General features: G+C 40.8%; 1 protein-coding gene across 6 annotated transcripts in view; it reads right to left on the bottom strand.

Annotated features, from left to right (window-relative positions):
- The window catches only part of klhdc8b (kelch domain containing 8B), a 74,739-nt gene that overhangs the window by 17,419 nt on the left and 29,597 nt on the right, over positions 1 to 27,723 (bottom strand). The gene's annotated exons all lie outside the window — the stretch shown is intronic.

Raw genomic sequence — 27,723 nt, forward strand, 5'->3', positions numbered from 1 at the left:
GTTGTGTAGTCCATGTTAATAAAATAAAATAAAACCAACCATAAAATGTGCTATGTGTTGTTGAAGGCTTTCATGGCCAGAATCACTGGGGTTGCTGTGAGTTTTCCGGGCTGTATGGCCATGTCCCAGAAGCATTCTCTCCTGATGTGCTTTCCCGTTGTACATTGCCAGTTTCGGTATAGATACAGTATAATCCCACTTATCCAACATAAACGAGCCGGCAGAACGTTGGATAAGCGAAAATGTTGGATAATAAGGAGGGATTAAGGAAAAGCGTATTAAACGTCAAATTATGTTATGATTTTACAAATTAAGCACCAAAACATCATGTTTTACAACAAATTGACAGAAAAAGCAGTTCAATACACGGTAATGTTATATAGTAGTTACTGTGTTTATGAATTTAGCATCAAAACATTGCAATGTATTGAAAACATTGACTACAGAAAGATCAACCAGACAGGAATCATCCCAAATGGGTGGAAAACTAGTATAATTGTCCCTCTATATAAAAAAGGCAATAAGACGGACCCACGCAATTATAGACCTATTAGCCTGCTGGATGTAGTGTCAAAAATCTATGGTAGGTTTCTGTTAAATAAATTACATAGCTGGGCAGAGGAGAATAATATTATTGCAGAAGAACAGGCCGGATTTCGGCAAGGCAGAAGCACAATAGACCAATGTTTTGTGCTTTCGCACCTAATCCAAAATAGTCTGAAGAAACCAAAAGGATGCCTATACACGGCATTTGTGGATTTTACCTCAGCTTTTGACTTAATTGACAGACAGCGTTTATGGGCAAAGTTGGCAAAGACTAATGTGGATAGACGACTGTTGTTATTATTGCATCAGCTATATTCGGGAACAGACCTAAGAGTGAGGTTAGGTCTGTCAGGCAAGCTATCGAGCAACATTGAAACAAAAAGAGGAGTTAGGCAAGGCTGTTTGCTAGCACCTTTTCTGTTTAATTTCTACATAAACAATCTAGTTGCCGAGTTGAGCTCCCCTGACCACTTCCCTCCATTAGGAGGTAGTAGGAAAATCCAAGTCTTGTTGTATGCGGATGACATGGTCCTCCTGTCAACTACGCAAATAGGTCTCAGGAGACTTTTGAGGTCACTAAGTAGAATCTGTGAACAAGAGAAGCTGATAATCAATCACTCTAAAACCAAAGTGATGGTATTTTCCAAAAGGAAGCAAATACATAAATGGAAATTGGATGGCCACTCAATAGAGCAGTGTTATAGCTTTAAATACCTGGGCATACACTTCTCATATAATGGAAACTGGAAGAGCCATATAGAGGCAGCCAAATTATCTGCCTGGAGGTCAGTGAAATCAATCCTAGCCTTTGGGAAAACAAAGGGAGGCTCCTTGGTATGTCCCACAGTAAAGATTTTTGCTGCTAAGGTTTTACCTCAACTGTTATACGGAGCAGAAATTTGGGGACAGGGTAATACAAAACAGGTTGAATGTATTCAGAATAAGTTTGCAAGAGCTCTTTTAGCCCTTCCCCCTGGGACTCCAGCCGCCTTGTTAAGGCTTGAATTGGATCTTCCCTCACTTAAGGCCAGAATGCATAAGCTTAACATCTCATACGGGAAGAGACTTCTGGGAATGGAGGACAAGAGTATAACAAAGCAATGCATGATGGAGCAGTATAAGCGAGGAGGGTGGGTTCAATACTGGCAAGCCTTGCTCCATCAGTATTTCGATGGGTCAACAACAACTCTAATGCATCTGGACAAGAAGGCGATCAGAGACAAAATCTTTGAGATGGATGCAGCTGACAATCTGCAGATTAGCAAACAGCAAGGCTTCTCTACCTGGTATCCCCAACTAAAGAGTGACCAATATTGTCAGCAATATCTTCAAGACCTAACGTCTGCAGTCCTGAGGAAAGCATTCACAGCTCTGCGCTTCCAAACAATGCCATCAAACTGGCTAGAGGGAAGATACAGAGGAATCCCCCATGTCCAACGACTTTGCATTTGTGGCACGGGGGAAAAAGAAGATCTAACACACTATCTGCTACATTGCCCCTTGTATAATGATCCTAGGAAAAATCTCCTGGGAACACTCTTGGAAGAAAGGGCAGCATGGCAACAATCTGCTGTGATCTGTGACTTGCTAGCAGATTATTCCAAAAATATAACACTAAAGGTTGCCACATTTGCAATTGCAGCCCAAAAGATCAGAGCTAAAGTAGCAAAAGGACAGAAATGGAAATGGTGATGGTTTGGGATGATACAAATCAGACACTGTCATTGTTATGTTGCTGCTATCATAATTTTAAAGAGCTAGTTCTAAATTTTTTAACAAGTTTTAATGTTTATATTGGAAAGTGCTTATAAAGGTTGTACATTACTGATGTCATGGCCTATGGCTAGTACAATAAACCATTCATTCATTCGACTACAGAAAGATTGGCTACTAACAAATTGACTACAAATAAAGATACAATTGCCTAAAATGAACTTACAGTAACAACACTGTAGGAAATTAAATGCATAAAAAGTTCAGTCCTTGCTGCCTAGAGCAGGGGTCCCCAAACTAAGGCCCGGGAGCCGGATGCGGCTCTCCAAGGTCATTTACCTGGCCCTCACCCTCAGTTTTAGACTTAGGCTCGCCCAAAGTCTGAAATGACTTGAAGGCACACAACAACAACAATCCTATTTAACTTGACTATTTCATTGGCCAGAAGCAGGCCCACACTTCCCATTGAAATCCTGAAAGATTTACAGTATGTTGGTTAAAACTGTTTTTATTTTTAAATATTGTATTGTTCTTTCATTGACTAATATTGTGCTATGGTAATAATGTAATATATTGTGCATACATATAATATTGATAATAACTTATTTATTTATTTATTTATTTATTACAGTATTTATTTCTACCCCCGCCCTTCTCACCCAATAGGGGACTCAGGGTGGCTAATAATAATAATATAATATAATAATATTGTATAATATAATAATATAAATTGTATATTATATATTAAATGTACTGTAATATTACTAATAATATTACGGTATAGTGGTATAGTACAATATATTAATATATAATGCTAATATTGTACTATGCTAATAATATAATATATTGTATGTACATACAACTTGTAAGCTGCTCTGAGTCCCCTTCGGGGTGAGAGAGGGTGGGGTATACATGTAACAAATAAATAAATAAATAATTGTTGGGGTTTTTGGTGGGGGAGGTTACACTACAAATAAGATATGTGCAGTGTGCATAGGAATTTGTTTGGTTTTTTAAAAATGATAATTCGGCCCCTCAACAATCTGAGGGACCATGAACCGGCCATCCACTTAAAAAGTTTGAGGACCCCTGGCCTAGAGAAACAGCTGTGGATCTCAGCGGAAGGCAGACTGCATTGGATAATCCAGAACTTTGGATAAGTGAATGTTGGATAAGTGAGACTCTACTATACTATAGTTATTATTTATCATACAGTTACCAAAGTTGTATGAAACTGGATACAACCAAAATTACCACTTTTGGTAGAAGCATACCATTGAGTAGTATTGGAGGACACAGAGACTGAAAAACGTACATGTGAAAAGGGGTTTAGGAGTCTTCATAAACCAAAGCTGAACATGAGTCAACAGCGTGAAGCAGAAGCTAAAAAGGTCAATGTGATTTGCTCTAATGCAACTCTTATGGAAACTTCCAGGGGAGGCATACCATAGAATCATCTGGAGAACCTAGGAAAACCATTTTTCCCTCTCGATGGGTAAGTGAAACTACCGATATGGACCCTGAGGTTAGTTATTTATTTACAGTATTTATATTTCGCCCTTCTCACCCCGAAGGGGACTCAGGGCGGATCACATTACACATATAAGGCAAACATTCAATGCCTTAACATAGAACAAAGACAAAGACAAACGCGGTGCTCCGAGCTGGCCTCGAACTCATGACCTCTTGGTCAGAGTGATTTGTTGCAGCTGGTTGCTCATGTTATGGAGGTCTTACTGTATAGTTGCCATTTCCGGATGAATTTGCTTTACCTCATTACTGTACCATTATTTCTTCATTTAATGATTTATTTATTTAATATCTTCCTGTTTTCCCAATACAGGACCTTATCTATTCCCGCAGCCTCATCTTACTTGTCCAGCTAAAACTGTCAGCCCCCAAATGCTGTTCCTCTGGTGCCTAATTAGCCAGAATTCTTGCATTAATAATTCTGCAGTTTCTTTCATATGGGTTTCTGCTTGTGCCATTCTACATTTCCTTTCCTATCTCCAATTTCACAGCATGCATGTAATTCCCTCTGTTTTCTTTCGCAACTGCACTTCTGTCAGCTTTCCCACAACTGCACACTTTGTACCTAATAACACATACAACAAAATCCCTTGCTGTCTGATACTCAAACTTTCTTTCTAGTTTGTTTGTAAATATAATATTGAATACTTCTTGAAAAAATTATATGGCAGAAGCAGAGTGGCAGAGTGACACTAGGGGTACATCTACACCAATGGTTCCCAACCTTTTTTTGACTAAGGACCGCTTGACCAGGGACCACTTGACCGGGGAGCACTTTAACCAGGAACCACTCTCCAACATTAGTACCAAAAGGGTTAACAAATTAGTTTCTTTGACAATTTTAGATTCGGTTTGGTTATTTTGAGTGCTGATTCAGAAAATTGCATTGGATAGACCACATCAGCTCTAGTTTCTGATATAGAACATATGCTATCCAGTAGTTGCCATGTGCTCACCCTCAGAAAACCATATTTAATAATCTAGAGCTGATGTGGTCTATCCAATGCAATTTTCTGAATCAAATAACCCCAGGAACAAGCCTAAAAATGAAGAAACCAAGAAAAAAAATTCCCTGCATGTCTCGCGGACCTAATTTTAGGTCTCGCGGCCTACCCGTGGGCCATGGCCCACGGGTTGGAAACCACTGTTCTATGCTGTAGAATTACAGTAGAGTCTCACTTATCCAAGCTAAACAGGAGGGCAGAAGCTTGGAAAAGTGAATATCTTGGATAATAAGGAGGGATTAAGGAAAAGCCTATTAAACATCAAATTAGGTTATGATTTTACAAATTAAGTACCAAAACATCATGTTATACAACAAATTTGACAGAAAAACTAGTTCAATACACAGTAATGTTATGTTGTAATTACTGTATTTACGAATTTAGCACCAAAATATCACGATATATTGAAAACATTGACTATAAAAATGGCTTGGATAATTCAGAAACTTCGATAAGAGAGGCTTGGATAAGTGAGACTCTACTGTAATACAGTTTAACATTATTTGAATTTTCAGAGCTCATGGCTATTCAATCATGTTTAGCTTGGAAAAAAGAAGGCTGAGAGGGAACATCATCGCCATCTTTAAATATTTGAAAGGATGTCACATTGAGGAGGAGGGCAAGCTTGTTTTCTGCAGCTCTGGAAACTAGGACACAATGGAGCAACAAAGTCAAGGTACAGGAAAAGATATTCTACCTAAACATTAGGAAAAACTCCCTGATAAGAGCTGTTTGGCAGTGGAATGTTCTTCTGCCTTGGAACATGGTGGACTCTCCTTCTCTGGAAGTTTTAAAATCAAGTCTGAATGGCCATCTGTCAGAAGGCCTTTGAATGCACATTCCTGCATGACAGAATGGGATGCTGCACTCTAGCCTTGAGACACCTTTTCACCCACCACCACACCAGAGTCCACAGTTTATTAAGAAAAGCATGTGCAAAGGGAAAAAAGAGCATTTCCCAAAAGAGCAGTAGAAAAGGAGCTATAAAACAGCAGTAGTCTATATACAAAAGAGCAGGAGTTCAAAAATGGAAATGTACATGAAGTCAAGATCACAGGCATAAATCCATAAGCATGAAAGCAGGAATCTTGCCCAAGGCAATACTCTTTCAGGAATATAGGCAAACACAAGAAACTTGAATCATGAACTTGAGAGCTGAGACAGGAACCTGAACCTTTTGGCAATATCGTCTGCTCTGAGAGACACCACATAAACATCACTTAATTTAAGCCCAAGCCTGACCAAGAAGCCATGAGATCATGCCTCACACACCTGGGTTGTTTCAAGGATTTCTCACAAAATCTCTCTGAATGCCTAATTAACCTAACCTTCACTCCTTCTGTCAGGAGACCTAATCTGATATCGCGGGAAAACTCCCCATCAGCCGAAGGCCGATTCCCAAGAGAAATGGACCTTTCACTGGTTTCCCTTTCCCTTTGCTAAGGAATCAACACTGGAATCCAAAACATCCTCTGTCTCATCTTCAACTGCCTACGTTTCTCTCTGATCTAAGGCCTGCAATTCAACCCAATCACACACAGACTCCTCAGTTGGAAACCCATCATCCCCCCATCCTCTGAGAAATCCCCAGCCTCTTGCTGAGTCCCAACATGGGGTTGGACTGGATGGCCCCTGTGATCCCTTCAAACACCATGATTCTAACAACAATTTTCAGGGACACAACTCTCTAAATAGAACAACTAAAATGGATATTCAGTTATTTGGAGTTTCCAAAGGGTGAAGTGTGGTTTCCAAGCCCTCTGAAGTTGCCCCTCCCTGACTTAAAATAATCTTGTGGCAAATAATGAGAAATATCTCTGCTTGATTCCACAGAGAGAAATAATCTTGGCATAGAATAACACAGTTTGCTTCCTTCCTGTATATTGCACCATGAATACAGTTTTGGCTGAAATAAGTTTTTACTGAATATGGAAGATCTCCTTCCTTTTTCCTTCACTGCTATCTGGAAGCTATCCAGGTGGAGTCTCCCTTGAATAAATGTATTCCATTTTCAATGAAGCGGAACCATTCAAACTTGAAAGAAAATCATCACCTGTTCTCCCAGATGGAAGGGAAAATCTTTTTTGCATTTTTCTACGCAATGAAGCCGAAACCGAGCAATATTTGTCATCTTGGGAGTAAGTGCAGCCCTTTGCCAAACAAATATACAATACATCTGAATTTGGGGGGAAGTTAGATAACCCCAGAATGGGAAATGAAGAAGGTTGGAGTGGCTCAGGAAGTTCATACATTTCTAAAGTAAAGGCAAATGTTTTCCCCTGACATTACATCTTTTTGTGTCCAACTCTGTGGGATGGTGCTCATCTCAATTTCTAGGGCGAAGAGCCGCTGTTGTCCGCAGACACCTCCAAAGTCACGTGGCTAGCATGACTGCATGGAGCACTGTTATCTTCTCACCGGAGTGGTACCTATTGATCTACTTACATTTGCATATTTTCGAACTGCTGGGTTGGCAGAAGCTGGGGCTAACAGCGGGAGCTCACCCCGCTCACCAGATTCGAACCGCTGACCTTTCGGTCAGCAAGTTCAGCAGCTCAATGGTTTAATCCGCAACACCACCAGAGGCTCCTCATACATTTCTAGGTCTATGTAAATGAGACAACTTTAAGAGATATATTCAGGGGAAGCCGTGTTAGCCATGAAGCAAAATACAGTGACATTGAAAACCCACAAAAAGACCAACAGCTTTATTGGCTTACCAAAAAGCAGAAAATACATTGTTCAAGCGTCACTGACTCCTTCATTGGGCAAAGGAGAAGAAAGGTGAGGATGCTAGAGCCACAACACTTAATTTTGCCCCTGGTCACACCTATACTGTAGAATTAGTGCAGTTTGAAACTACTTTAACTGCCATGGCTCAATGCTAAATAATCATGAGAGGGTTGGTTGTTCGAGCTGTACAGTCTTCTCTGACAAAGAATATAGTGTCTCAGCAAACTACAATTCTCACGATTCTATAGCAGTGAGCCATGTTGTGAGTTAAGACTTAGGCTGGATCTACATTGCCATATAATCCAGATTATCAAAGCAGATAATCCACATTATTTTATGTGAACTGGATTATATAAGTCTACACTTCCTTATAATTCATTTCAAAGCAGATAATCAATTTTATATGGCACTGTAGATGGGGCCATTTTCTTGAGGGAGTTCATTGGAAGCAGAGGCCAATCTCTTCCTTGGCCAGGTGAGGACTTGAGGCAACAAAATACAGGTAGTAAAATTTCAACTTCATTAAGATAGAAAAGTAACTTCTCTTGAAATCTAGCTGTCTCTATCTTCTGTGACGACATGAGATATTATTTTGCGTGTTTTTTAGCTAAGGATACACTTCCACTATAGAATTGATGAAGTTTGATCCCATTTTAACTGCCATGATTCAGTGTTATGGAATCCTGGGATTTGTAGTTTGGTGAAGGGTCGGAAGGGAAGGCTAAAGACCCATTAATAATACAGCTCCCAGGATTCCATATTATTGGGCCATGGCAGTGAAAGTGGTGCCAAACCACCTTGATCCTACAGTGTCAATGTATCCTAAGACACAGAAAAAAGTAATTTAATTGCAAATCCAAAAGAGAGAGGAGGTAAAACAGAGCAAAAAAGAAAAATTGCATAAAATATAGCCATGAACCAGGCATATGTATTAATACAAGGTGAGCAAATGTTCCCTGACACCTGCAAGATACACATTTACATATAGTAGGTACTAAGACATTCTGAACACTGAATGAGATGTCAAATATTTACTTTTCCAACATTACTTTTGCTACAATAAGTGCCCACAAGACCCTACTATGTGAACCCTTCGTTAAATTCCATCTCACAGGAACCTGAATTAAAAGTCCACAAGAGCCTACAAATATTAATGATTGTTCTAATTATACCATAAAATCCTTCCAGCCAGAAAAGGCCCGTCACTGAACATATGCTTCAAGGAAGCGTGATGCACGTTTCATTGGCACTCGAAAAATTTCAAAGTGCTGTTGGGGAAACAGGATTGATAAAAGTGACGCAAATAAAACTTGCTCACTATTTTGTTGAACCTTTATTCATGTATATTTTATCATGCCGAACATCATATCAAGAAAGAAAAGCAAAACAGACCTAAATAGAAAGTGCAGCAGGGGACGGACAGAAGTATAATAGGGAAGAATGGAAGTACAGTAGAGTCTCACTTATCCAAGACTCGCTTATCCAAGGTTTTGGATTAGCCAATGCATTTTTGTAGTCAATATTTTCAATGTATCATGAAATTTTGGTGCTAAATTCGTAAATACAGTAATTACAACATAACATTACTGTGTATTGAACTAATTTTTCTGTCAAATTTGTTGTATAACATGATGTTTTGGTGCTTAATTTGTAAAATCATAACCTAATTTGATGTTTAATAGGCTTTTCCTTAATCCCTCCTTATTATCCAAGATATTCGCTTATCCAAGGTTCTACCGGCCCGTTTATCTTGGATAAGTGAGACTCTACTGTATCTATAAACATTAAGAGGCAGCCAAATGTCTAGAGTTTTCCAACACATCAGTATGTCAGCTGATTGCATAGGTATGTCTCATGAACATAACAAGGTACCAGTGAGCTTTTGTGAAATAAGCAATAAACTATATATTTTAAAAAATATAAATGAAAGGTTTTAATGAAAAATACATTCTGTTATTCCAATTTATGTTTGTGTCAGTATCTCTCACAAAGGGTTGGTTTAACCTCTGGTCTGCTAGTTACACTGAATTACTGTGTTGTCAAATGATGCAGGTCTAAAAAATGTGTCACCGACATTAAATGATCAGAAAGCTCTGGTCTAAAAGATATCCAACTCAATTTGTTGTTTCTATATCACCCGTTTGCCTGTTCAGAGATTGCAGGGTTCTCAATCCATTGAATAATATGAGATGAGCATTTGGGCTGGTCCTAATGAACAGGTATTACCCAATTGTGCCCTCTTTTCTGAAATGCAATAGGATAAAGTAGATAGATTCATGACTTTTTATGTGTTAACAAATGACAGTTCTAGGTGTATTGGTAGATTAAGACATTCAGATTGTGCTGTTTATTGTTCATTGCTGGTGATTTAAGTAGCTCCAAATACCAACGCTATTTATGCAGATTTCTCAAGTGCTCCCACTTGCTGGCCCTATTCACAGGGCCCTTCCACACAGCCATATAACCCATTATATCAAGGCAGAAAATCCCACAATATTTGCTTTGAACTGGGTTATCAGAGTCCACATTGCCATATATTTCAGTTCAAAGCAGATAATGTGGGAATTTATTCAGCTGTGTGAAAGGGGCCTCAGTCAAACAACCTGAATCCTATCGGTCCTTAATTGTAGCCAGTGCAGAATTCTTAACCGCTGATCTCCCAACTCAAGGTCCTGATCCTGTTCTTGCTGTGAGCCCAGAGGGGTGGTAAGTCTTTCATTGTCCACTTGGGGTTGCTGTTGTTTCTGTTCCAAAGTAGTGATCTCCTTGGTCTCTGGCTGCATCTGTTTTTGTTCTCTATTAGAGCCAACTTGGAGGCTGGAAGTAGTAATCCTTCCTCTAATTCCTCATCAGTATTAACCACGACACTACTCTCCACTCCATGAACCACTCCTCCCTCTCACAAAGGGACGGGTTTCTCCAGGTAATCCTAGTGAAACTGGCCTACTACCTCTGAAGCACAAACATCGCATCCTACCAAGAATGCTTGTCTGACCCATACCCTACCTAATCGATGAGGTATTGAAGGTGCCTTCGATGACGCCTCAAGTTCAAAATCTGTGTGACCTATAATTCCTCCTCTCCCTCTACAAACACCAGCGGAGGAGGTACCACACTGCCAACATCAGGACGGATATCAGTTGTGAGAACCCATAAGAAGCAGTGGGACACAGGGTGAACCCAGAATCCTCTTGGTTACTGAAGCTGAAAATCCACCAGATTAATCTGGGCCACAATATTGTATAGCTCAATAAACTGTGCATCCAGGAATACAATAGCCCTGAGGGCTGCCCTAACTAGTTTTTAGCACCATGACATACGGGGAAGGTGTGCACATACCGTTCTAGCTCCTGCCTCACCTTTGGCCATCAAAAGTCCCGAGATACCAGATGAAATGTTTTATATAATCCAAAATGTCCCGCTGGCTTGCTGTCATGACAGAGGTGCAGCGTTTCTTGACAACACAGACCAGGAGGAACATAAATCCGGTCTTGCTAGCACAAGAAACCTTTCCTTATGTAATAGGGGTAGGACACTCCTTCTTGCTTGCAGGCCTGAACCCAAACACCTTGACCTTGGCCTTCCAGGATTTGCTCCCGCAGAGTCTGTCAGACCTGCAGTTCTCTGGGCGCAAGAGAAAGGAAGGTTTTTTATCTCCTAAGGACGCTAGGTACTCTTTGACAGAGCATCTGCCTGCTGAGTGCGTGCTTTGGAGACATACTTCACTTGAAAGTTGACTTTTCAAAAAACAAGGCCCACCACTGATACCACTGCTGCAAAGTCTGGGATACATCAACTTCCATACTGTCTGCAGGTACTCAAGATTATGGTGATCAGTGTGTACCTCCACTGGGTGGATGTCATGATCTCCAATCCTTGACATCTCTGGTTGGCTGACAAGGAACAGATGCCAGCCATAAAGCAGGCCGGCCATAAAACATCAATTACCCTCTGGTATGTGGGAGCCCCTATATATGTGGGCCAAAAGAAGGTTCTGGCATTCGGTACAATAAAAATCTATTGGAATCTACCAGCGTATGTCTTGGTGCTTTTCTTTGGAAGATGGACCCACAGCACAACTGAGATAAGAGAACCCGACAGTGGACTGCTCCCACTAGCAAATGCCACCAAACCTCAAACACAGCCTTAATTAGTAAGTAAGTAAGTAAGTAAAAGTTTATTTGTATACCGCCCTCTCTCCCGAAAGGGACTCAGGGCGGTTTCCAATATAAAATCAGCATAAAACATTGTACAATAAAACACTGAAAACACTATAAAACGCTATAAGAATCAAAAACAAAAACAAAACATAACAATTGACTAAAAGAATCACATAAACAGAAGGAATACAATCACTCAAATAACATATGAATCTGAAAAGAAAAAAGAAAAAAGACCACTGGGATGGAGGAGAGGATGGCCTGGAGGGACCACTAGAACTAAAATACAATGTTATATTCTAAGATGCTTTGGGGCAGAGGAATAAAGTGCAGTGTTTCAAGTCAAAGAGATGGCCTGTGCAAGTACTATAGCTATGGGCTCGGTTATCCAAAGGTGCAGCGGAAGAGCCAGGTTTTAAGCAGCTTTTTGAAGGAAGCTTAATTACTAAGCTTCAAACACAGTCTTAATTACTAACAGCTCTTTCTCCCAAATTGTATAGTTCCATTCCACCTCATCCAAAACATCGGCTTGTACAAAGAAAGGAGAATGTGGGTCAGGGTGCTGATCCCAGACCATGTTGTTCATGAAGTGATGGAACACGGTAGGCACATTGCACAATATGAATGGCATGACTGTGTATTTGTAATGCCCGCAGCAGGTCTGGAACACCGTCTCCCACTCGTCTCCTGCCTTAATCCGTACAAGGTTGTAGGCTCCTCTTAAGATCCAACTTAGTGAACACTTAGCCATTGAAGAGTCTCTCCAACAATTCTGGGATTTCATATGGTGATGTGGTTGAGCATCCGGCAGTCATTACAGAACTGCAATTTGTCAGACTTCTGGAAGAACAGTACCAGGACCCCAGCTGGTTACATGAAGGGGCAAATAAACCCTCTCCAGAGGTTCTTCTCCAAAAACTTTCACAGAGCCTGCTACTCCGGTTCAGCTAGAGAGTAAATGCACCCACTAGGTATTAGGGCCTCCAGCAGCAGTTAATGGTGCAGTCGTATGGCTGGTGTGTTGGTAAATGATCAGCCTCTTTCTCACTGACCACATTTCTGATATTTCAGAGGTAGATGCACTGGGGATACCTCCACAACCACAGTCACTTGTTCCAGCCAACAATGTTCTCTAGGATGTTCTCAGTTTCATGACAAGCGCAGACAGGAAGTTCCCCTATATCATGGAATTGGCTTCGTCATACATTGTTATATCTCTGTTTTACAAGTGTCTAGAAATCGGGTGGGGGAGGAGTATGGGATAATGGCCTAAATCTTATAAAGTCATTTAATTATAATGGATAAGTGGTGGTGCCTGGATTTATTTGGAGACTTTAAAAAGAGTAAGATACCCCGCCCATCCCCTTGTTTAGCATCACCTTTTTGATATCTGTGTAATAGACCCTTGGCTCAGCTTGAGGTGCTCCTGGCAGCAAATGATATAAAAGCTACTCAGGCAATGCTGGTTTGAACCCTTTTGATGTTCTTTGAACAAAGGCCTGCAAATTGCCTACAGGTTTTAAATTCTGCTTGGTGATTGCATTCAAAACTTACAGTAGAGAAGTTTTATGATGTTAATAATCCTTAATTTGGTATGTTCTTTGCTTTTTTTTCTATACAGAGAGAAGCTACAGTAACTGAAGTGGCAGAAAACATACTAAACATGCAGAAAGTCCTTGGATCAATCCCTACATTTTCCAAAAAGGGCCATGAAACAATTCTTCCTGAAACCCCTGGAGAATTGCTGAATGTCACTACACTACAGACATCATTGGGCCAAAGGTTCAGTCATTTGATCTTATTTAAAGCTACTTTGAAACCTTAAATACTGTTGTGCAAAGCATTAACTTCTCTGGAGCCTGTTCTTGGTCAAGTTAGCTGGGGAAATAGTTTCAAAAAGTAACCTTTTCCGGATCTTGTATAGTCAGCCCTCCACATAAGATGGGATGCAGGGTACTAGACCTCCCTTCAGTACCCTGTTTCCCCGAAAATAAGACCTACAGTACCCTAAAAATAAGCCCTAGCATGATTTTTCAGGATTTTTGAGGATGCTCAAAATATAAGCTCTATATTTATCTACTTATAAATAATAAGCAATAGTTACATTTGTTTTAAAAGTCCATTTAAATAGTGTCCTGGCAGCTATACGCAGGCTCTAATGAATTTTTTTCCAACAAAAATTAATGTAAGATGCTGTCTTATTTTCGGGGAAACAGGATAACTAAATAAGTATTTGGAGTTAAGCAACCTCACCTTGAAACTAGCAAAATCCTGACACCACACAGAAGATCAATAAAGCTGGTATCGTCCTAGACATTCAGCTGCCTCTGCAAAATCTATGCTCCCCCTGCATCTGCAAAGTCAAGGTGCAATGTATGGAGAGCCAGCCAGAAAATGAGAACAGAGTAATGCAGGAGCACATCCCCATTTTGGCACACAGCAGAAAAATATACCATTCATTTACCTAGCTGTGATAAAAACACAGGGGAATACAGAATTCAACAGTAAATGCAGTTGTTTCTGCATCCACCTCAATTTAATACATTTCTAACTTACAGAAGAGCAGAGGAAAACACGAACAAATGTGTTACAATCCATTCATCCCATCACCTGGGAGCAGGTGGGAGGTTTAACAATCCAGCATTGGATTTCTTCCCCTAGCACAACTATTCTCTTGGGATCCTGCTTTAGAAGTCTATTTTTCTACTTCTTTTGAAAATCACTCACTTAAGCTGGATCCAATTCTCCAAAATGAACAAAAAGAAAGGAGAGTCCAAATCAGAACACACACACACACACACACACCCAAAACCTCTGGATAATACAGTTGTGTATGCAAATTAAAGACATTTATGCAGAACTCAATTATTTTCCATCACAGTATTTGGGTTTGGTCACACTGGAATTAAAGATTCTTTCAAAGTCAACATTTCAAACTTCATGAACTTAAGGTATCAGACAGCACACAGTCTTACATCTTTCAGTGCCTAAAAAAATATGTTTTACTAGCTTGGGTATCTGGTTATTTGAAAAAGTCATTTTTTAAAATTGTACAAAATGCATAAAGTTGTGGGTTAACTGCAACTCACATCATGGCAGATTAACTCCGAAAAACTCCATCAGTACTTAAAGTTTGTTATATTGGGCAGTTTTGCTCTAGATGCATCATTGGTGGGGTTCAGTCTGCTCTCTGGCTGTAGGGTAAACTATATCTCCCACTATGGTGAGTCAGTCCCCTCAAACCTCTCCAGTAGGTTGAGTTAGTCATGGGGGTTCTGTGTGCTAAGTTTGGCCCAGGTCCATCATTGGTAGAGGTCACATTTTCTCTGGTTGTGGTTGAACTACAACTCCCAGAAAGCAAGGTCAGCCCCCCTAAACACCTCTGGATGTAGGTGAACTACAACTCCCCAAAATTAAGGTGAATTTTCCCCATAGACATCCAGTATTTTTTGTTGGTCATGGGGGCTGTGTGTGCCAAATTTGATCCAATTCCATCTTTGGTGGAGTTCAGAGTGCTCACTGATTGCAGCTGAACTATAAATCCTCGTAGCTACAACTCCAAAATGTCCTGGCCAATTCTCCTCAAAACCCACCAGCATTCAAATTTGGGTATATCAGGTATGCATGTCAAGTTGGGTCTAGATCCATCATTGTTTGGGTTCATAGTGCACTCTGGATGTAGGTGAACCACAACTACTATAAATCCCTCCAAAGTCCTCCAGTATTTTTTGTTTGTCAGGGGAGCTCTGTGTGCAAGTTAGTTCCAGGTACATCGTTGGTGGAGTTCAGAGTGCTCTTAGATTGCAGGTGAACTATACATCCCAGTACCTACTGGTACTGGGGGAGAATTCATGGTGAATTCTCCCCAAACCTCTGTTGGCTCTCGCTATAACCTGCAATGGCATTGGTGTCTTCTGAGCAGTGGGAACTATAGCTGTTTGTGGAGGCAGGAGCTTGTCTGTGTAAGTGGACACCCCAGCCACATACACATGTACATATTTTCACTTTTATTATGTGTATAATTGGAAATACCTCCACAAACAAAAAGAGAAACACCATGTGAAACTTCAGCAAGGCTACCAAAAGCAGTAATAGATCGAAGTATAAATTTATAATCGTACATTTGAATCCAATTTAAAAAGAACAGATTCTGAAGCAAAGATTAAGATTTTAGAAACCTGATAACTTTCATGTCTTGCATTAAATGTTATGAACTACTGGCTATCTTTGATGGCATAAATCGTGAAGAAATAGGGGACAACTGATAATATTTCTACTTGAATCCTTTGTTGGCAAAATATTAACTTTGTGTCCATCGCACAAGGCTTCTGAAGTTGATTCCCAAAGGAATGGAAACATGAACTTAAGTAAGGAAAGGGAAAAGAAAGAGAGTAAAGCCTTGGGCCAAAGAAATATGACCATTTTCAAAGGATAGAAAGTAAACACTTTAGAAATGGAGAAAAGACACCCTTAAAATGCTAAGCAAGTCACTAAAAAAAACACAACACATTCATCTGCTGAAAATCAGGATCTTCTCATTGCAGATTAGTGAGGCATGTTCATAAATCAATTAATACATTGTGTGGGCCATCTATGGCTGGATTTTCCATTTAGAAAACACTTTTGTATTAATGCAACTATAGACAGGTCCAGATTTGATCAAAAACTCATACAGTGGGGAAAGGGGTATTAAAGCATTCCAAAATCTCATTTGATTTTGGTAATTTTAAAATCCTGCAACATTGCTATAAATCGGGTGGGGGATAGTAGAGTCCTACAGGGTGCTAACGGCATCACTCAGAGAATGATTTAGATTGAGACAATGGTGCAGAAACAGAGAGAAATTTTAGATAACCAATTTTGTTGATTGAACTGGCTCCCTCCTGTGACAGCTTGAAATTGAAAAGAAAAATGATGGGAGAGTTGATAACAGATTTCCCACATAAGGAATGAACACCAGCGTAAGGAGGAAAATAGTGTTGTCAAAGACTTTCGTGGCCAGAATCACAGGGTTGTTGTGTGTTTTCCGGCCTGTATGGCCATGTTCCAGAAGCATTCTCTCCTGACATTTCACTCACACCTATGGTAGGCATCCTCATATGTGGGTGAAACGTCAGGAGAGAATGCTTCTGGAACATAGCTATACAGCCCGGAAAACACATAACCCCGGGGAAAATAGAGATCCAAGCTCTATGTCTATACTGTAGAATGAATACAGTTTGACACCACTTACTGTCATGGCTCAATGTTATGGAATCCTTTAACCTTTTCTGCCAAAGACTGCTTCTGTCTTAGCAAACTACAAATCCTAGGATTCAATAGCATTGAACCATCGCACACAGTGTAGATTAGGCATGGGCAAACTTGGGTTCTCCAGGTGTTTTGGACTTCAACTCCCAGAATTCCTAACAGCAAGTAGGCTGTTAGGAATTGTGGGAGTTGGAGTCCAAAACAACTGGAGGGCTGAAGTTTGCTCATGCCTGATGTAGATGCACCCCTGGTCCTCACAAAGTTGTGAAATTCACTGCTTCGGTACATTGATAAGATGGGTGGAGCAACGGGAGGAGCAGCGTCAGCCGTGCTCAAGGGCAAGTTCTGAAGCTGTTATCTTATTGCTTTTATATTATCTTAAACTCTCAATTTTAATTGAAGACTGTTGCCCTTGAACTCCTTGCTTTTACTAAAGACTGTTCATATGAAGCTAATGCAGTTTTAAAGATTTTATCGGCAACTGTTTGGAAAACACCTAAGCCTAAGCCTCCCTTGAAGGAGGGAAGGTAAGAAGAGGATCACATTGCTGAATCTCTGCTTGCCTCAAACTGCTTTCTTCCCGGCTGGCTGGATGGCTTGCAGTGTTCCAGTTTTCCAAAGGTTTTTTTAAAATATTTTTTTTTTACTTTTTACTTTTTTTTCCTGGTCTCCTTTTGTTTGCTGGCTGCTACCCTGGAGTACATACTAGGAAGCAGAGAGCCCTCTACTACTCAAGGCTGCTGACTCAAGGAACACTCTTTGAGCTGTTTTACTTCAGAGCTCTTTCAAAGCACTAATCTCTGCTAAATAGGTACAAACTGCAAGGAACAAAACAGTAGATGATATAAGGACTGCAGATAAAGGCCAAGTATTAAAACATATCAAGATATATTGGCGTGCTTTATCAAAGTCATTGCAGCAATCTCTATCAAATACCAACTAACAGTTATTAACTAGTACCTAAAACTCTTGGTTGCTTAAAGACTCTGTGACTTCATTTTAAAAGAACCATGGTAATCAGAACAAGACAGACCTACAGAAACAGTGACAAGTCCCTGTCTCCGCTAATCTCATCTCCCCCGTTTGGGAAAAGAAAGAAAACAAAACAAACAGAGATAAAAACTTACTTCTCTCCCATAGTCAAAATACAGGAGCTGGAGCAGGAACAGAACTCCCCCTCAGCTTCGCCTCTCGACTGGACCCTAGATCACTGTCGGGTAATTTTTAATCCTTATGAGAACTCAGGCATAAGTATTGCTGAGGAGTTTGCCTTCGCTACTGACAATTTGGATAATCTGGATAGTAGGAGAGGGCACAGGAGGCATGTTTTAACATCCCCCAATGAAGACGTGGTGGAGGTCCCTATGAATATAACAGAGGGCGATCTAGAGACAAATCTAACATCAGAGGCCTTCAAAAAACCACTCATTGCAGAGGATCTGGTCAATCAATTAACCAGTTTGAACGCTGATATTCAGGCTATAAAGATTTACCTTGCAGAAACCAATGCCCTCCTGATTACAATAACTCAATTTATGGTCAAACAGGAAGCAAGCAAGGAGAAAACCTTCCCAACTTTAAATCAAGACACGGAGGTCAACGACTCCAGCATAAAAGGGCATCTTGGAAAAAAGGCAAGGAACAAAAACAACAACACAATAAGTCCCCCCAAACACAGCAAGGCTCACAAAAGGATAAAGTACAAATGCAGAAGTCTTCAAAAAGATCAAGAAAGGAAGAAAGTGGCCACATCCACAGTAAAACAATCAAATTTAAACTCTCAAAAGATCCTCAAGTATAAACACACAGATAAGAAGAAAGATCGAGGTACTACTGCGAAGCCCCCTAAAGATAAGATAGACAAAATAAATTGTAAACCGGAATCTAAAAATTAGACATCAATAAATCAGATCAAGCAAAGAACAGTTCTTGATGTCCTGGAAGTCAATCAAGCGACACCCCTTCTGTGTGACCCAGCAATACTAGCAGACCCACAAGTCACACAGGATCCCTGGGAAACCGTCTTTGCTAAAGGAAAGGAAAACAAGGACAACAATGAAAAGAAATGGGTAAAGAACTTTGATGTTCCAGATGTGGGGGATTGGGAGATGATACTTGTGCCAAACAAGTTGGTGATCTCTAACTACCCTAAGCCCCTGGGCCTCCTCTCACCAGCAGAACGGAAAGGCCACCTTCTAAGGGTTTTAGAAGTTGTGGGGTGCAATGTCATTAGTCTAGCTGAAATAACCCAGATAGAATACCTATTTTACAACTACTCACATGCCCGGGCAGTTATAACATGTACAAACAAGCAAGTAACTAACAAACTGTATTGCCTTAAGGAAAAACTTATGGAGCTCGGGATGTCCATCTCTCGGTACTTTATTAACAGCTCCCCCCCCCTTCCCACTATTCAAACAGGAACCTAAACAACTCTCCAGGTCTAACCAAATCCATTGCAATGAAGCCAATCTCATAGATCTAACAGATACCCCTAAACCTCTAAAACAGTTCCCTCTAGCAAAGCAGCTGGAATCAGTGCCCAATTGGCTCATAACTGAAACACCCTTTAGTGAGCTATACATAGATGAGGAAAGTGACCTGCTGGAAACATTCCAATGCTTGCCACAATTAAGTCAAAGGGAAATAATAGACAGACTGACTTTGCTACGGGTAGAGCTTCTCAGCAGGATGACCAAGGGGGATAAAATTCAACCTGAGCCAGGTCATTGCATAGGGGATCTAGCAGAGACGGACATGACGTATGGAAGGGCTAGAGGAGGGCGACAAACAGAACCAGTGAGCCATTCTAAGGGTGATCACTGACTAGTCAGGAATATACTAAAAAATGAAACACGTCCCACCCAGTCCATCATTCCGCAACCTCCAACAGTCCCAAAAGTGAAAACATTGCAAACAAAATCATCTAACCTGAACTGTCTATCTTGGAACATAGCAGGATGGCAGACCAGAAGTAAAGAGGAAGGGGTAAGCAAATTTTTGAGGAAGTTTGATGTGATCTCGCTTCAGGAGACATGGAGTAAAGGGCCTATAGATTTCAACGGATACACTATAATTGACTCCCCGGCTAAAATGGAAAAAGATAGAGGGCGACCGAAAGCAGGCCTGGCCATTCTGCTGTCCACATCCCTTGGGGCAAAAATCAAATCAGTTGACAATTGCAGCCATATAGCTATGGCTTGTCACATAGAATATGGGCCTACACAGATACTCCTGGTCAACGTATATATTCCCCCCAGCCCCAAAAAGCTAGAGCTTACCCGCACTTGGGAGGAACTGGAAGATTACATAGTAATGTTGGAATCACGCTTCCCAAAATCTAAACTAATTGTTACAGGAGATTTTAATGCTCGTCTGGGCCCTGATAATACAACCTTATTTGCCTCTAAGTTATGGCACCTGGAAGAGTTGGAAGACCACTTAAACAAGATTGACAGGAAATCTAAGGATAACAAGATCAACTTAGCTGGGATATGCTTAGCGCAGTTGACATCAAGACTAGCCCTAAACATAATAAATGGAGACCCTAAATTTGAGAGATGTGCCGAATTTACCTATATATCAGGAAGTGGCAGCAGTGTGATAGATTACGTTCTGGTAGCTAATCACATGTATAAACATATAGAGAATTTCACCACAGTATCCAGAACAGAAAGTGACCATCTCCCGATTTCTTATATAGTAAGTCTTCCTAATGCGCAACGCTTAAGTCCACAACACTATCTAGATAATTCCACCCTAGACATAAGACGAAACAGACTTAGATGGGATACAAAGAAGCAAAACAAACCTCCAGCAACTTCAGACCCCTTCTTGCTGGCGGAGTTGGGAAAGATCATAGCAGAAACAGAAAGTGTGGAGGAAGCAATATCAAAATACTCACATCTCACAGAAGAATTAATAGTCTCAGGAAAAAAATTAGTAGGCAGATTTAGGACCCAAAGCCAAGGAGAGGGGACAACAGATACACAGAAGGAATGTGCAATACTAAAAAAGAAGCTAAACCAGATTTACCAGTCCTATAGAGCAGAAAACTCCCAGAATCTCCCCAAAATGTACTATACAATCAAAAAACAATACAAAGCCATGTTAGTGAGAAACAAGAGGGAGAAAATGAATAGAAGATGGGATGCCCTGGTAGATGCTTCCTTAAACAACAACTCCAAGCAATTCTGGACCCTGGTCACGGGAATGCTGGGATCTGGGAAAACCTCTCCCAAATGCCATATACCAGTTCAGGTGTGGGAAAAGTATTTTACTATACTATATGGGTCAAATGAAGAGATACCCAGAAGGGAGTGGGAAGAAAATCCAGTGATCTCCTTCGGTAGCACAGATGCACCACAATGGTCCCCGGTGACCGGTAGGGAGATTAAAAGTTTGATTTCATCACTGAAAAACGGTAAAGCCCCAGGCCCAGATCAAATAGCCCCCGAACATCTAAAAAACAACATCTCATGGTGGACAGCCTTTCTGGCCCCCCTCTTCACACACATTAACCGCACAGCCCTAATTCCTGCCCCGTGGTCAAAATCTATTATAATCCCAATTTATAAAAAAGGGGACAAAAACGACCCAGCAAACTACCGTCCCATCAGCCTGCTCTCGGTGGTGGGAAAACTTTATTCTCGCCACTTATATAACAGGCTCCTAGACTGGTTGGACTCCGAAAAAATAATAGGCGAGGAACAGGCAGGCTTTAGAAAAGGGAGGTCTACCATAGACCACTGTATTGTGCTAAACCACCTAGCTGAAAAATACCAAAAAAGTCCCTACAAGGGACTATATACTGCTTTCATCGATCTAAAAGCCGCGTTTGACTCTGTCCCAAGAAATTTGCTGTGGCAAAAACTGCAGGAGACCACAATCGACAAAAGATTGCTCTGGCTGATCAAGAGCTTATACTCAGACACTACAACACAAGTAAGATGTGGTGTACAAGGCAACCTCTCAAAACCAATAGCTGTCAACAGGGGGGTGCGCCAGGGCTGTATCCTGGCCCCTATTTTGTTTAATTTATACCTGAATGACTTGGCCGCCCATGTTTCACTACCAAATGGACATCCCCCTAAAATTTCATCCACCAATATACCCCTATTGCTGTATGCAGATGATGCTGCCCTCATATCCTACACCATGGTAGGACTCAAGCGAGTGCTGAGGGCATTCTACGAATATTGTGAGAAAAATCAGCTAAAGATAAACTACAGTAAAACCAAAATCATGATTTTCTCAAAAAAGCGAGCCAGACACAACTGGTATATAGGAGAAAACTTAATACAACAAGTTTCTTCCTTTAAATACCTGGGGGTGACCTTTCAGGCCTCAGGCTCCTGGGGTTGTCATCAAAAAATGGCAATACAAAATGCTTTATCCAGTAGTAAAGCTATAATACGCTTTTTCTACACAAAAGGTGGTCAATATATCCCCGCTGCAATAAAGGTTTTCCAAGCAAAGGTAACAGCCCAGCTACTTTACGCAATTCCTGTTTGGATCACAGGCTTCTCATCTAAAGCTGAACAAGTTCAATCAGGGTTCCTTAGAAAACTGTTCGCTGTCCCCAATTGTGTTCCATCTGCTGTTTTAAGACTTGAATCAGGAACAGCCTCATTGGAATCAACAGCTTGGAGAAGGGCCCTAGGATATTGGATTGAGAGGATATATAAAGGACCTGAAGCAGGATATATATATTTGATTCAAAAAGACCTCTTCAAATCCCACCAAATCAAAGCATTAAATGAGAAGTTTAGGCAATTGGGGCTTTCAGAGAATATACTGAGGGGTTTTGAGTATAAAAAGACTGTGAAGATCTTAGCAGAGCGAATTAGTGACATAGACAAACAAACCTCAATGACTCAGGCGCGCTCCACATGCTCCCCATTGACTCTAGGCCTAACATTTAATTCTATGGGAGGTGCTAAATATCTAGAAAACTTAAATATACCAAAGTTTCGCCTTGCTTTTAGCTGGGCCAGATTCAATGCACTCAAATCAGCCATACTAGAGGGCAGATACAAAGGCATTAAACACGAACACAGAGCATGCCCTTGCGGGGAGGGAAATGTCGAAACTGTTATACATGTACTTTTTATTTGTACAATTTACAAAGATGATAGATTAAGGTTAATATCACCTCTACTCACTAAATGGCCAGGAAGAACCCTAAATTGGTACCGCAGTTATTTACTGTCTGACTTTGACAAAAGGATAACGGAGCAGGTGGCTAAATTTCTCTTTTCAGCGGCAAAAAGCCGCAAGTGCTTCATGAAAAATCTGTAAGTGTTGAGAGTATAACAAAGAATATCTAGGGGACAGTTTACTAATCTGCAAACAGTTTTTGTTTTAGATTATAAAGTTAGTCAAATAGCCAATAGAGTTTGCACATACCTGTTATTAACCATAAGTCAAATGCAATTGTCATAAATTACTCAAATGCTGTATTCCATCTGTACTTGATCTGTACTACATCTGTACTATAACTTGATCCTAGCCAATGGTTTGTTGACCGAAATAAAGGCTACTGACTGACTGACTGACTGAAATTCACTGCTTCCTCTCTCTTTAGTCTGACCAACCCCATAGGTTTATTCTACGGATAAAGAGGAGAGGAAGGGCACATTCAAGACTGATTTAAAAGACCAGATTCTGTTCCTGTTCTTTCCAATTTTATTTTGGACACCCAGGGTGCATCTACACTATAGATTTAGTGCAGTTTGACACCACTTTAACTGACTTGGCTCAGTGCTATGGAGTCCTTGGCAGTTGTAGCTTGATGAGGCATCAACACTCTTTGCCAGAGAAAGCTAAAGACCTCAGAAAACTACAATTCCCAGGTTTACATATGATTAAGCCACGGCAGTTCAAGTGGGGACAAACTACATTAATTCAACAGTGTAGTAGATGCACCTGGGTACACCTTTTATTTACACCAGAGTATTTTCTGTCAGTCCATGGTACAAACATTGACTTTTAATGCCAGCTCCCCAGGCTGGTTTATTTCAAATTTAAAAAGCACAAGAACAATACCTGTGACTTTTCAAGCAGTCTGGATGTGCCCAAAGACTGCCATGTGTGCCACCTTGAGTTTACTGGAGGAAAGGCAGAATGCAAACAAACTCCCTGTCCAAGGCCATGGAGTAATCTTGCAAATACATTCACAGCATGTACTTGTGCAAGCCTGAGTCAATTACCAAAAGCCCGAAGAAAGAAAAAGAAAATACTATTTGAAAATATTCCCTGCCAAGAGGCTGTGTTCTCCTGGTCACCTTAGAAGCTCAGAACTTATCTGAATGCCGTGCTGGATGAAAAGGAAGAATTTATCACTTTCTCATTAAATCAGGTTGACTGCAAAACCATAGCCCTGGCTGGTGTAAGGCTGGCACAATAAAACTGCACATACAGCAATCGAAGAGCCAGGTTGGCAGGTCCTCTGAATTACATTTTATTGCAGAATCCCTGGGAAACTAGACTGACAATCTAGATATTCTCTCTGCTGTTGTCAGCTATACAATTGTAAACAATTACCTTACATTTCAGTTACTTACTAAGCATATTCTACACATGAAAAAAAAAATTAAAATGGCATGGGAGAAATGTGCCCTAAAAGAGCTGTTTGCTTTTTGGCATGGGGTAGCTTTTTTATCTCACTCCTTATTTTTATTTATCGTGTCAGAAGCGAACCGAGGGTACAGTCGAAATGTATCTAAATACATCGTTCCTTATAGGATATTGTGACAAAAATGACAACTTTTAGAATTCTAAGTTGCAGAAAAGCAGAATTAACATGCTCTGATTATTGTGAGTAGGATTCAGTATAAGGACACAGAGGGTCCTATCAAATAACAATTATAGTGCTATTATTCCACTTTAGCTGCCACAGCAACATCATATGGAATCCTGGAATTTGCAATTTGTGGAAGGGAATGCATCTACACTGTAGAATTAATGCAGTTTGACACCACTTTAACTGCCATGGCTCAATGCTATGAAATCTTGGCAGCTATAGTTTTATAAGGTCATTAGCCTTCTCTACCAAGTAGTTCTGGAGCCCCAGACTACAACTTTCATGATTCCATAGCATTGAGTCAAGGGACTTAAAGCAGTGTCAAACTACATTAATTCTGCAGTGTAGATGTGACTTTAGAGCTGTCATCTAAAGAGCTCTTGGGCTTCACAATACCACAAACACCAGAATAGTGCACAATATTGTCATGGTAGTTAGAGTGGAATAATAGTGCTATAACAGTGGAATATAATAAGGCCCTAAAACTAGGATTGCAAGGTGAACATTTAATTCTAAACCTGACTGTTATTTGTAATAGTTCATAATTTTGATGCTGTTAGAAAATCTCCCTGAAACAAGGAATTTTTTTAAAGGTGTAAAAATACAGCCTGAAAATGATATTTAAACAAATTGGTCAACTATAATTATTTTATAACTACTGATATATGAACTACCGTGTATTTTCATGCTCTGTTTTAACAATCAATTTCAAAGCAGCTTACACATGACAAACTGGCAAAAACAGAGCAGGCATCATCATTTCAAAACCTTTTTTGCCAACAGAATAAGCTGCTTTGAAATAAAACATTTTTCTGTGCCACTTAAGTAGATTTGTGCCCTCCTGATTCTGCAAATAAACTGAGCAGCAGAAAGTAGTGTATACACTACCAGTGGAGTCATTCTCAAAATGTGACAATGATACAGCACAATACACACACAAGAGCAGGCTGAGAGGAACCCAAAGAAGTGTAGGAATAGAAGACTTGCTTAGAGAAAACACAAATCTTCAAAACAGCCATATGAAGAATGACCAAGCATAATGGGTAGGGAATACTGGTTGCCAAGAAATGCAAGATTAGGATGAGGGAGACCAAACATGGCTCAGAAAGAAAGAAACATTTGTTCCTGGAGGTGCAGAGCTCACGTTTTCTAATGATGACAGTATACCAGTCTTGAAAACAATACATGTGAAAGGGATCTAGGAGTCTTAGGCCCCTTCTACACTGCCATATAATCCAGATAATCAAAGCAGATAATCCACATAATGATTATTAGATTATATGACTATACACTGCCTAGTTCAAAGCAGATAATCTGGATTTTATATGGCAGTGTAGAAGGTGCTGTAGTAGATCACAAACTCAACATGAGTCAACAGTAGGTTGCACCAGCTAAAAAAGCCAATGTAATTCTATGCCACATCAATAGGAGTATAGTGTCTAAAAGGCAGGAAACCATAGTCCCACTCTGTTCTGCTTTGGTCACATTTCACCTGGAATACTGTCCATCTCAATTCAAGAGGGATACTGACAACCTGGAAATATCCAAAGAAAGGTAACCAAAATGATCAAAGGTCCAGAAGCCAAGCCCTAGGAACAGCAGCTTGGGGTGCTGGGTATGTTTAGCTTGGAGAAGAGAAGGTTAAAAGGGAGTATGATAGCCATGTTTACATATAATAATAATAATAATAATAATAATAATAATAATAATAATAATAATAATAATAATACTTTATTTATACCCCGCCACCATCTCCCCAACGGGGACTCGGGGCGGCTTACATGGGGCCATGCCCAGACACCATACAATATAACAAAATAAAACAACATATCATAACACAATATAACAATGCAAAAATAATCATATACATTACAGCACAAATCAGAGAAAACAGTAAAAAACAGGGCGGGCCACATGAACACTTAATTAAAAACTCGGGAGAGAGAGGCATACAAATAAAGGGAACAGGGATATAAAATGGTGGAGCAGTCTAAAGGATAGAATCCAAGGGGAATAACCAAAGAGGTATATAACATTTACTCCCCAAAGGCACATCGGAAAAGCCATGTTTTTAGATCTTTCTTAAAGGCTAACAAGGTGGGGGCTTGCCTGATCTCAGTGGGCAGTGAATTCCACAGTCGGGGGGCCACAGCAGAAAAGGCCCTCTCCCTCGTTCCCACAAGACGGGCCTCGGATAAAGGCAGTGGCGAAAGAAGGGCCTCCCCGGATGAACGAAGGGATCGGGCAGGTTTATGATAGGAGATACGGTCACTAAGGTAGGTGGGTCCCAAACCGTTTAGGGCTTTATAGATGATGGTCTGCACCTTGAATTGGGACCGGAAAGTGAACGGCAGCCAGTGGAGCTCTTTGAACAGGGGAGTAGATCGTTCCCTGTAGCTCGCCCCTGTTATTAATCTGGCCGCCGAACGCTGAACCAATTGTAGTTTCCGGGCCGTCTTCAAGGGAAGCCCCACGTAGAGCGCATTACAGTAGTCCAGTCTAGAGGTAACTAAGGCATGCACCACCATGGTCAAGTCAGACTTCACGAGGTATGGTCGCAGTTGGCGCACAAGTTTGAGTTGTGCGAAGGCCCTCCCAGCCACCGCCGACACCTGAGCCTCAAGCGTCAACGCTGAGTCCAGGAGGACCCCCAAACTGCGGACCTGTGATTTCAGGGGGAGTGCAACCCCGTCCAGCACAGGTTGCCACCCAATACCTCACTCGTTGGATCGGGGTATTGGGTGGCAACCTGTGCTGGACGGGGTTGCACTCCCCCTGAAATCACAGGTCCGCAGTTTGGGGGTCCTCCTGGACTCAGCGTTGACGCTTGAGGCTCAGGTGTCGGCGGTGGCCGGGAGGGCATATTCCAAGGATGTCATATTGAGGAGGGGGCAAACTTGTTGTCTAGGACTTGGAGCAATGGATTCAGATTGTAAGAAAAGAGCTGCTGCCTAAACATCAGGCAGAATTTCCTTACAGTATA

Source organism: Anolis carolinensis, chromosome 2 (assembly GCF_035594765.1).
Source record: "Anolis carolinensis isolate JA03-04 chromosome 2, rAnoCar3.1.pri, whole genome shotgun sequence".
Taxonomy (NCBI): domain Eukaryota; kingdom Metazoa; phylum Chordata; class Lepidosauria; order Squamata; family Dactyloidae; genus Anolis; species Anolis carolinensis.